Source organism: Rhipicephalus sanguineus, chromosome 5, assembly GCF_013339695.2.
Source record: "Rhipicephalus sanguineus isolate Rsan-2018 chromosome 5, BIME_Rsan_1.4, whole genome shotgun sequence".
NCBI classification, from domain to species: Eukaryota; Metazoa; Arthropoda; class Arachnida; order Ixodida; family Ixodidae; genus Rhipicephalus; species Rhipicephalus sanguineus.
In genome coordinates, this window is record NC_051180.1 from 123,419,013 (window position 1) to 123,430,191 (window position 11,179).

The 11,179-nt window shown below is 44.5% G+C and overlaps 1 long non-coding RNA gene across 2 annotated transcripts in view; it reads right to left on the bottom strand.

Moving 5' to 3' along the window:
• Positions 1-257: 257 nt before the first annotated feature.
• The window catches only part of LOC125758453 (uncharacterized), a 26,930-nt gene continuing 16,008 nt past the window's right edge, over positions 258-11,179 (bottom strand). The window contains exons 2-3 of one of the 2 annotated variants that reach the window (XR_007416085.1): positions 8,180-8,273; positions 258-347 (exon numbers count right to left, since the gene is read on the bottom strand). This is a non-coding gene — a long non-coding RNA (uncharacterized LOC125758453). The remainder of the gene's footprint in view (positions 348-8,179; positions 8,274-11,179) is intronic. The other variant, XR_007416086.1, reaches the window with a different exon arrangement.

Consider the following 11,179-nt stretch of genomic DNA (forward strand, 5'->3'; position numbering starts at 1 on the left):
GGATTGTAACAAAAATATCAGCAGAACATTTCCAGCAATGACTATATCAACAGCGTTCTTTACATGTAAGAGTATTTTGAAGCCAATAAGTAATCTTGTAGGCCTATGATGCAGGCATTTGGAAACAAGCTCTACATTGTCAATTTATTTAGTTCAATGGGACAATAAATGGGGCTAGTTGATTCAATTCCCATGAAAGTGCAGTTTTATAATCACAAACAAACCAATAAGATGATACGAGAAGTTTCCAGGAGTAAGTGCTTTTTTATTTAATTTCTCGACGCGGCACTGACGATAGGCTCTCCTGTGCTGCACTGTTGTGGTGGTACAGTTGCTGTATTTGAAACCTGCAAGAGAGAGTGTGAAAATGTAGTTTGGCATTGAAGCGAACAGCTTAGCGCAACACATCAACAGATGCTGCAATTTATGATTGATGACTTTCTGTTTCGAAATAGTGATATCATTTTTACCATTTTACTTGAATAATCCACGTGTATTCAATGCCCAACCCCATAGCCTTGGCTTAATGCTGCTTTGATCAAAAACATAAGAAAACAAACCGCTATACAGCACTTCTGAGGGCTGTGGTGTCATAGATAGGCCAGCTATCATATACAGGCCAATTAGCTCGGTCAGCTTCTTTGATGTAACGTTGCATAACAGCATCCTTTCGCTACTCAAATGGTACTCCATGCATGACTCCTGGATGACTCCAGGAATAGGCTATTCTGCCATGAGAAACGCCCTCATCCGATCATGCCCTCAGTGGACGGAAACAAGTTTTTACGATTCAAGTGGAACGCTCGAGGAGCGCGGGGTTCCCTAGTGCTCTTTTGAGCTCCCTAGCTGAAAAGATGCTCGTCACTCTTAGAACGACCAGAAATAACAGGCCAAACAAGCACACTCGCTCTCCCTTGGCTGACGTTCCCTACATTCACGGTTTCTCTCATAGGTTGAAGAAGACTGCAGGCAGAGTAGGCATAAGAGTTTTGTGCTCCATCCCAAACCATCTGGCCTCCCTATGCAGGCTAGTTAACAGGGATGAAACAGTATCCTTTTGCTGTGACAAGAAGCACAGAAATCATTTCATTGAATGCGTGAAGAACGTCATTTATGACATTCCATTATCATGCAGAAAATCATATGTAGGACAAACCGGACGATGCATAAATTACAAAATGCGTGAACATGCCAAATCTTTAAAAGCAACAACAGGCAGGAACCTGGCATTGTACATCATGCGGCTGCTCCCCATTGCTTGACAATGTGCAAGTTCTCATGAAATATCGGGAGTAATGTGCTCACAAAATTTATGAGGCGCACATAATTCACAAAAGGGGAGCAGCTTGCGTTAGCGCGCTATCACTAGCACTATTTGACGAAGAAATTAGCTGCCATGAGCCTCAATTGTGATCACTAAGCTTGTTGTCACATGTTTTGTTTTCTTGTTTTGTTTTCTGTTTTATTGTTAGTGGTTGCAGTTTTCTAGCCTTGCTGTCACTTGCTTAAAAACCTTTTTTTTTTCAGACCCTGGTTCTTCGTTTTTGTTGATTTATGAATGTCAGACTTTTAGCGGTTTTAATCAGTTTGGTATTGACCACCATGTCATTGTTCTTTTTTGCCATTTTTTGCTTGTGTTTATGTTTTAATGAAATCGGCTTCTGCCGCATCTTGTAAACCCTATCCAAAAAAAAAAGCCGGGCGGCCGAGTCACTTGATAGCATTTGTGCCATTTTTCGATTTTTGCTCGCCTGCCTACAGATTCTCAGACTTTCCAATAAGGAAATCAGTTGATAGTCAGCTCTGTGCCCTGTATGTTCTTCGTCCCGTTGTCTGCGCTCTTTTGCCACAAAGAAGAATCCACATTCAAGTGCGTTGTTACTTGTTAAACATCTTGACAGGATAGCACAGCTACTCAAGAAAAGAGCACATAGCAGTGCTGAACTCACGACTAACTTTTCTAGAAATCACGCAGATACTTAAGATATCACCTGAACCCAAGTGTTTTCACAGAGATAACATCATTATACAATGGTCGATTCCACGAAAGATAAAAAAAAAGGTGTATACTTGATGTTTCCGATTTTCCTGATAATTTTGTATGTTGTGCACATATGACTGCACAGCACGAAATCGCAATTTGTTTTCACATAAAAATTTTTTTCAACACAGGAAAATTCGACGAGCGTCGCCGGTTGACGACGACCATCTTACGAAGAGTGCGTTTTCGTAAATTCGCAACCATGCTGGCAGCTACTGAAGCTATACATTACAAATATCTTTCTATTTAGCATAAGTAGAAGTGAAGAAGAAATAGCTCTTATAATTTGATGGAATTCTGAGCAAATTATGCATTTTTAAAAATTCACGACAAACGCTGCGTTAGTGAAAATTAGTCAAATTTGGGACGCTATGGTTACTTCTGTGAACATCTTAGTTTGTTCATATTTGCTGTATGAATAGGCCTTTATGTGAATAATGAACCTCTGCATTTGTATTTCTCTAATAATTTTCAAAGTAGTAAATTTTCATGTATTATTTGTATGGTCGCCCATTTGATGTCGTCACCGATCATCATGCACTATGCTGGCTGTCATCATTGAAGGATCCCTCGGGCCGTCTCGCCCGCTGGGCACTTTGCCTGCAAGACTACGACATCCGCGTGCTGTACCGCAACGGACGCCAGCATGCTGATGCCGACGCCCTCTCGCGCTCCCCCTTGCCTGACGCCAATGCCTCCTGCTCAGTATCTCACATTGCTGTTCTTCCATCGACGTTCACACCATCACTACCGAGCAGCGCAAGGATAAATGGATCACCTCGCTGATAGACTTGCTCACTGATCCGTCGGCAACACCAACCACTCGCCCGTTGCGTCGTCAAGCCCACAATTTCGCCATTCGTGACAACCTACTGCACCGACGCAATTACAACGCCAACGGCCGCCAGTGGCTACTTGTGATACCCCGAAGTCTGCGTGCTGAAATATGCGAGTCCTTCCACTCTGATCCGCAATGCGCGCACTCTGGGGTATCCAAAACTTACCACCGCATTCGACAACGATACTTCTGGCGAGGGATGTACCGTTACGTGCAGAAGTTCGTCCGCTCCTGCCTCGATTGCCAACACCGAAAACCTTCAACGCACGTGTCACCAGTCGGTCTACAACCATTACCTTGCCCTAACCATCCGTTTGGGCGCGTGGGCATCGATTTGTATGGACCACTTCCTCTGACCTCGGCTGGTAACCGTTGGGCCATCATCGCCGTTGACCATCTAACGCGATCTGCCGAAACCGCTGCCCTCACAGCGGCTACAGCGTGCGATGTTGCCTCCTTCCTGCTACACCGATTCATGCTGCGTCACGGTCCACCCTAGAAGCTTCTCAGCGATCGAGGCCGTGTCTTCTTGTCGGAAGTCGTCGAAGCCATTCTCAAAGAGTGCCATGCTGTTCACCGCAAAACTACTGCTTACAACCCGCAGACGAATGGCCTAACCGAACACTTTAACCACACGCTCGGCGACATGCTCTCAATGTATGTCGCCCGCCGATCACACAAATTGGGATGCCATTCTGCCCTTCGTCACCTACGCCTATAATACCGCCCCTCAGAACACTACTGGTTTTTCACCCTTCTTCCTGTTGTACGGAAGGCACCCGTCGCACACCATTGACACGATACTACCCTACAAGCCGGATCCATCTGAGTGTGCGCCTATTTCTGACACAGCCAGGCTTGCTGAAGAGTGTCGCAAGCTTGCAAAGACCTTTACAACGCACGAACAAGAGCGGCAGAAGAGCCTTCACGGTGGCACCACCACTTCTGAGTCCACGTTAGTCGCCGGAGCGCTCGTATGGCTCTCGGTCCCTACCACTGCAACTGGCCTCTCTTCAAAACTACTGCCGAAATACGAAGGCCCCTACCGGGTCATCGAGCGCACATCACCGGTCAACTACCTGATCGAACCCATCGAACCAGCTTTGGACATGCGCCGTCGAGGGCGCGACATAGTCAACGTGGAGCGCCTCAAGGCCTACTAACCCACTAATAGTGACAAGCTGTTAGGTCGCCGAACGGCTCCCTTTTAACCATTACGTTTATTGCAGAGAGTAGTGAAGACAGGACAAGAAGGGACACAGATAGGCGCTATCTTTTAAGTGTTTTTTGGACTCAGATCACACATATTTATAATTTAAAAAGAAAAACTTCAACATGCGCAGGCACAGCTGCGTCCAGGAAAAATAGTTATTTCTTTGACAAGTAGTGTAATGACACACTAACGCAATCTCGGCCAAGATTATGAATACTTGCTGACTCAATAATCAATGTAGTATAGTTTCTTTACTGTTTGGCAACAGGCAATCGCTGCGTTTCTTTACATTGTTGCAATGTTCCCTGAATCTTTCCTTGAGATGTTGCCCCATTTGCCCTCTATAATGCTTACCCCATGATAGGAGTATCTGATAAACGGTACCTTATATGCAGGGCACGTAACGTGTCCTGTGATTCTTATTGCAGCCAAGCCTCTCCTCTGAGTATCTGGGTTGCTGCTTTTCCATAGTTTAACATGCTTATTTGAGGCCATGAACATTATGCTGATGATTCCGAGCACCAACCGTTTTTATATTGTTGAATATTCCGTGCAGATATGGCATCGTGGCAAACATTTTTCGGCCATCAAGATTTGGCTTTTTTTTTTTTTGGCTTGGCAACTGGAAGGTGGTTTTCTGGGTAGGGCATATGCAAACGATACAGCAAGGTGAACAGGATATCCTGCTTGTGTCAGGGGAGTTCTTTGGAAATTAAGGCTTGTCCACAAGTAATAGGAACAGAAATTTTACTGCGTTAGCGAGCCACAGTGGCATAGGCAGAAATTCATTTCGGGGAAGAGGGCGAGTGGGGGCATGGGCCCGGTCTGCTACCCCCTCGCTACGCCACTGTCCAAGCAGTGTCAGACAATGCACCTTTCTACCATTATTGAGTGGGAGAAACTAAGAGGCAGCAATGGCTTGTTTCCCATCAGTTCGTATAACTAGCTCATGCACTTTTTATGCAAATGAAATTGTACATTCAGGAACCTGATATGGTACAATCCTTGCCCGGATGCTCGTGGGTAAGCACCAGTGGGTGTTAGTAATCATGTGCCAGTGTTAATATGTTAGTGGCTTCAGATTCGAAAGAACCTTTGTGGTATTTAATAAAGAAAGACGCAGTCATCCTCATATCTAAAACATTTAAGAACTTATGTGCTTGCATATTGTACTAAATAATCATGTTCCTATTTCTTGTGGACGAGGCTTGATTTCAAGAACTCGCTGGATGCAAGCAGGATATCCTGCTCCCCTTGCTGTATTGGCTGCAGAAGCCCTACTAAACAAACACCTTCCAGCTGCCAGGCCAAAGAAATGGCTAATCGTGATGGCCAAAATATGTTTGCCACTATGTCATACCTGCACGGGATATCCGACAATATAAGAACGGTTGGTGCTCGGGCAATCATCAGCATAGTGTTCACGGCCTCAAATAAGCGTGCTAAACTATGAAAGGTTGCAACCCAGACACTCACTGGCTGCAATAGGAATCACAGGACACATTATGTGCTCTGTAAGGAAGGCATCGTTTATCAGATGATGGGATAAGCATTATGTGGAGCAAATGGGGCAGTGTATCAAAGAAAGGCTCAGGGAAGACTGAAACATAAAGAAAGGCAGTGATGACTGGTTAGCTGAACACTGGAGCATGTGTGGTTGCTTCCCCACTTTTTGATGAGAGTTTCATCGTGCGTATGCACAGCAACGAAACTACTACATTAAAATTGAGTCAGCAACTATTAATAATCTTGGCTGAGATTGCATTAGTGTGCCTTCACTATCTTTAACAAAGAAATAATTATTTTTCTTCGATGGAGCTGTGCCTGCGCACGCCCAATTTTTTTTTTCATGGCAGCTGCACCACAGTTTCATGGCAGCACAAACAACACAGATGTTCGATGGAAGATGGAGGAGGCTTGAAGAGACGAAAAAAATCTTCAAACGGTATGTCACTGCAGCCAACTCTTGTACGAGTAGACTTGCCTTCATCAAGATGGCAACATCAAGAATTAACAGTTGCTCCCTTTATGAAGACAACTCCAAGTTTCAAAACGTTGGCTCTAGCGACATCCCATGTTCAAAGATTACAAGCTCAACAATACAAACTATTCGACGTTCCATGTTCAAGGAATGCAAACTAAATAATATGCATTGCACTGAAGTGCAGAAGGTACGTTTCTCACTCCTAAGCTAAAGGCCAGTATATGCTGTATATCAATAGACCTTATGCAAAATTGCTGCCATCTGTTGGAGGTTTGACGAAGCTAACGATTCGGCGCCATGTTGGAGGCTTGTGCCCGAATTCTATTGCTGTCGCCGCTATCACTTCTTGCTTGTATCCGCTTTGGTAGTCGGCAATCAGGGCATAAAAATGTCAGGCGGGCCTGTACACGTTACCGGCATTTCCTAGTTTTTACGTTGACGGTTATTACGTGTAAAGAACCGCCTCACAGCGAGAAGAAGGTACAAGTTTGACACTGCGAGTCACGTGCAGGCCTGTCGTCGTCGATAATGAAGCTCTGCGCTAGGTTACAAATTGGCCTGTCTGTTTTCAGTGTAGCGAATAAAGCGTTGTTAGCTATCTGAATATCATGCTTGTATAATGTAGGATGGTTGGGAAGAGGCTTTATTTAGCGCGGCTAGGCGCAGCGATGACGGTAAGAAAGTGCAGTTGACCCAATTGAAAGCATATTTCATGAGGGACAGCCTATGTCGAGCCGACGTAGTGTCCATCTAATTTTAAATAAAACGTTGTCCTCTTTTTATCTTTGAAATAATATTATTTCGCTGTTGTAGTCATCCGACCTATGTTATGTACAGAATTACCGTGCGATTAAAATGCAGAAAATTGCGCATCTCATGCACGTGGAAAGTGAACATGAAAAGTGTAGTGTCTCCTAGAAGTAGATGCCGATCAGCTGGTATTTTATTGAATATCCTTCCGATATGTGATCCTATATAACAGGAAACGCCAAGAATATTCGTGTTCACATTGTCGCTTTAGGGGCCTACTGGTGCTTTACAATTTAAACCCGTTGCGGCAAGGCAGTTTTGCTTCGCCGACTGAAACCGCCTCAGCGCGTAACCAGCGGTAGCGCACCCACGGTAGAATGTAGCACATTTCCCGGAACAGCATTTTATTTAGTTTCATAAGAAAAGTACCACGCACTTGAAGCACCTGTTAACATTTCATAGCAAACTGGAGTGTACAGAGGATTTTTCCGAAGGGGGGATCAGCTTTTGGGAGAACCTGATTTGCTCTTCCTGGGGTATAAGTTAAACAAAAAAAAGTAAGGGGTGGGGGCGGTCAGGACATCCGGGCAACCCGTCTGAACCTGGCAGTGATACCACATGAAATGCTTGAAAAATACGCATAGTGAAGAAATACGCACGCAAAGCATCCCACCAGACGCTACCTTGTTAAACTCCACCATCGAAAACAAACTACAAACAACACGCTCCAGCACAATCGGTCCGTCCGCTGCAAATCAATGACGCGCACGAGCTATCTGTCTAACATGTAATTGTTATCGCAATTTAATAAACAAGCTAATATCAACAGCAGCGCAGGCATGCGCGAGTAGCCGCGATGCAGCTTTGAAGCTCGTACACGAAGTGGGTTTGTGCCTGCAGCAAGCACACGGTGCGAAAACTTTCTTGTTCTGGCATGACATGAAAGAGTGTTCTCTGATGAGTGCCGATGCTGTCACATACCACATATATTAACGGCGAACGGAAACACGGCGTTAGTCGTAAGCAGTAACCGAAGCAACGGAACGATCTGCTGATTCTCGTCGGCCACGAGGAAATGTACTAACATGGAGGCTTGGTTCCTGCAAACCTTCTTTCAGCATCCCAATTTCCTCAATCTCAGCAACACAGCACTCGAAAATATGTTGGCATTTTCGTTCTTATCAGCCGCCACACGTTGATATGTACGCTCCTTGTCTACATGCGGAGCGCGCTTAGCCTTCAACATGGCGGAAATGCACACAGCGGCCGCTAGATGGCAGCAGATTTTGCATAAGGTCTATAGGTGCTATGTGTCCAAACTGTCGCAATCTAGTGATGAAAAGAAATGCCTACCACTCATTATGGCTTGCCCGGGCTTGCAGGAAGTATGCTCCTATCTTGTACTGCAATCTGTCCTCTGTGTCGGTGCCATGAACAGCTCTCATCGCTGATACATGCATAATAGATACCACAAGGAAATGTTGATTTTCACTACACACAGATAGTGAGTACCAAACATGTCCTCAGGCAAGTCTATATTCATATATTAAAGAGATCGATCCTTGAATGAAGGGATCAGGGTGCAATAAGAACAGGTATTAGTGGACCAGCCACTTGCAGACTATTGAAAGAGTGCCATTGCGTGTTCAACATTCACACATGTACACAGTAAGCAATCAGTCATGGGCACGTTACCAGTAAAATGTAACAGTGTTACAGTTACCTAAGCCAAAAAAGTGGGATAGGTTTCAAACAGGAGAAAGTGCCTCAGACAGGCTGGCCGACGTTTCCATAGGGGGACCTATCTTATCGAAGGCACCTTGTCATCCTTGGCGTGTTAGTTTTAAAGGGTTAGTGTTGACGTCATGTCTAGCGGTGGTGCTTGTCGCTGTTGGTAATTGCTGCCTGGAAAGAGAAAACTAGAGAGAGGAGTGTAGCCCTTGCCACATCATTTCAAGAAAGTTTGCAACGGCGCTCAGGCCTCTCATCTCAGAAGTAAGGGGAGCTGCAAAGAAGGAAAAAAAAAAGCAAGAAAAAGGAGAGAAAAAAAGAAAAAAAATGGAAAAGGGGGGGGGGGTCTACTGAGCGAGAGCCGTCAAAGGCAAAAAAAAAGAGTGGAGTATGAAAGCCACTTGGAAAGGCTGCAGAAGGGCGGCACGTCTAGCCCTCACAAAGGGCTGCAGAAGATGGTGGGTAAGGCAACTACAGGCGGGGAAAGCGGGCGGCGTACTTTTAAAAGCCCATCAGTGGAATTTAATGATATTGAGAGGGGTGTCTGAAAAACACGTGCTTGATGGGTGAAGTCATTGGCTCTGTTAAAGTACTGTTACAGTTACAGTTACAGAGTTTCCAAAGTAACCTGTTACAGTTACACTTACTGTGACAAGTAACGTCGTTACTTTGTTGCAGTTACTGTGACGAAGTAACGTCGCTACTTTTCCGTTACTGTATAAAATAAATAATAGATTACAAACCAAACGATAGAATTCATTTATTAAATATGTATGAAGGCATGCGGGCAGTCAAAATTGCACGTGGTAAAACCCTAGACGAAGTAAACCTAATAGGGGGCCAAACACAAGCATTTGTTGTGTACACCTCATTTTGTTGCATCAATTTTGTTGTTCATGCACCGTTGGTGAAAAAGGGAATTTATTTGCAAATAATAATAACAAATGTCCTCTGATACTCAAAATGGAAAATGTGGTTGATGCACTAGAACGACAGCAGTATCATAGGATGTTTATTAACGACACCCAGAAGCGCATGCAAATAGCAACGGAGAGTGTGTGACGAATGAAGACGACGTCCATTGTGTCTGTTCCATATATATGTTCAAGGTGTATCAGACCCTGTTCGGTTAGCTTTGCGTCCGCTGGGCATACAAACCGTTTCTAAGTCCCGTTATACTCTGGGGCATGTGTTCGCGAAACCCAAAGATTGCACACCTGCAGACGATCAGAGTAGGGTGATATACAAGCCCGATGCGGGCATTGCGACGCGACTTGCATCGGCGAAACGGGAAGGAAAGAATCAACGAGGCTTAAAGAAGGCAAACGGGATGTTGTTAAAGCAACTCATGCAACGCATTCTAAGATGGAGCTTGTTTAACACTTCCGGAGAACAGGGCATAGCTTTGACGTAAACACTGTGACGACGCTGGCTCGTGAACGAAGGTGAGGGGAAGGAACTCCTGGAATCGCGGTTCATTCGCCGCGACGCGTCGGCTTGCAATATAGTTACTGTATATGGCACCTTTAGGAGCCATGTCGTAGCATATATAGTAACTATAGTCGGATACAACTTAAGAAGTCAGGAGAGACTAAAGAAAAGAAATAGTCCCGCTCATGCACGCGCCGATGTTCTCCAAAGGCGAAGCCACCGCCATCCCGCTCATGATGTCCGTCCCGAGTGCGCGCCATTGGTGCAGGCTTGTGTTCATCTGCCTTTGAGGAGAAAATGCCGCTGACTTCTAAAGTTGTATCCGACTATAACATGCAACAACCACATTCCCCTACTGGTTTACACGGACGTATGGGACACTGGTCGATCTCCGCAAATTTTTTCTTTCTTTCCTTTTCTTTTTCTTGTTGCCAGTGTATACTGAGGATGTCACATGCATAGGAGGCAAAACGTCCATGTGATTTTGTTAATAATTGTTGTATTAAGTTGGAGTAAACCTTTTACAATTAGTTTCAAAGAGGTTTTGAAAAATTACTTAGTTCACAGTATTTGTGCCTCTCAACCGTTTCGCGCTCTGCTGCTTTCTAGCCGTCAGTCAAACACGATTATTGCGCAGCCTCGGGACGAAGGAGAATATAAACTGGCGTCGTGAGTCCACGGTACACCAAGAACGAGCTAGAAGCTCAGTGACAAAAAGGATATATATACGCCGGAAAAAAAAAACACTTGAATTTAGCAAGTTGTTCAGTTCAACATGATTGACTTACGACATGTAGTTTACAAGTAAACTTAAGTTGTGGTAAAGACGACTGCTGACATCGGTCTTCTGCAGGGTAGATAATTCTCTAAAGCGACCTCCACCCCTAAATTGGTAGGGGAGCCGTGCTGTGGAAAGATGAAGGTGAGAGGATATGGGAAAGTAACTTAACGGTATTTCCCATTACAGTTACTCTGTAAAAAGTACATTGTTACCGTTACAAACAAGTTCCTTAAATTAAAAGTAACTAGTTACGTTACAATTACCGAAAAAAGTAACTAGTTTACCGTAACTGCGTTACTAGTAACTATTTATTGCCCAAGACTGTAAGGAATACCAAATAATCCCATAGCCTATGGTCTATCCCCATGAAAATAACGATATGCCCACTTTTATCGAAATATAAAAAATGG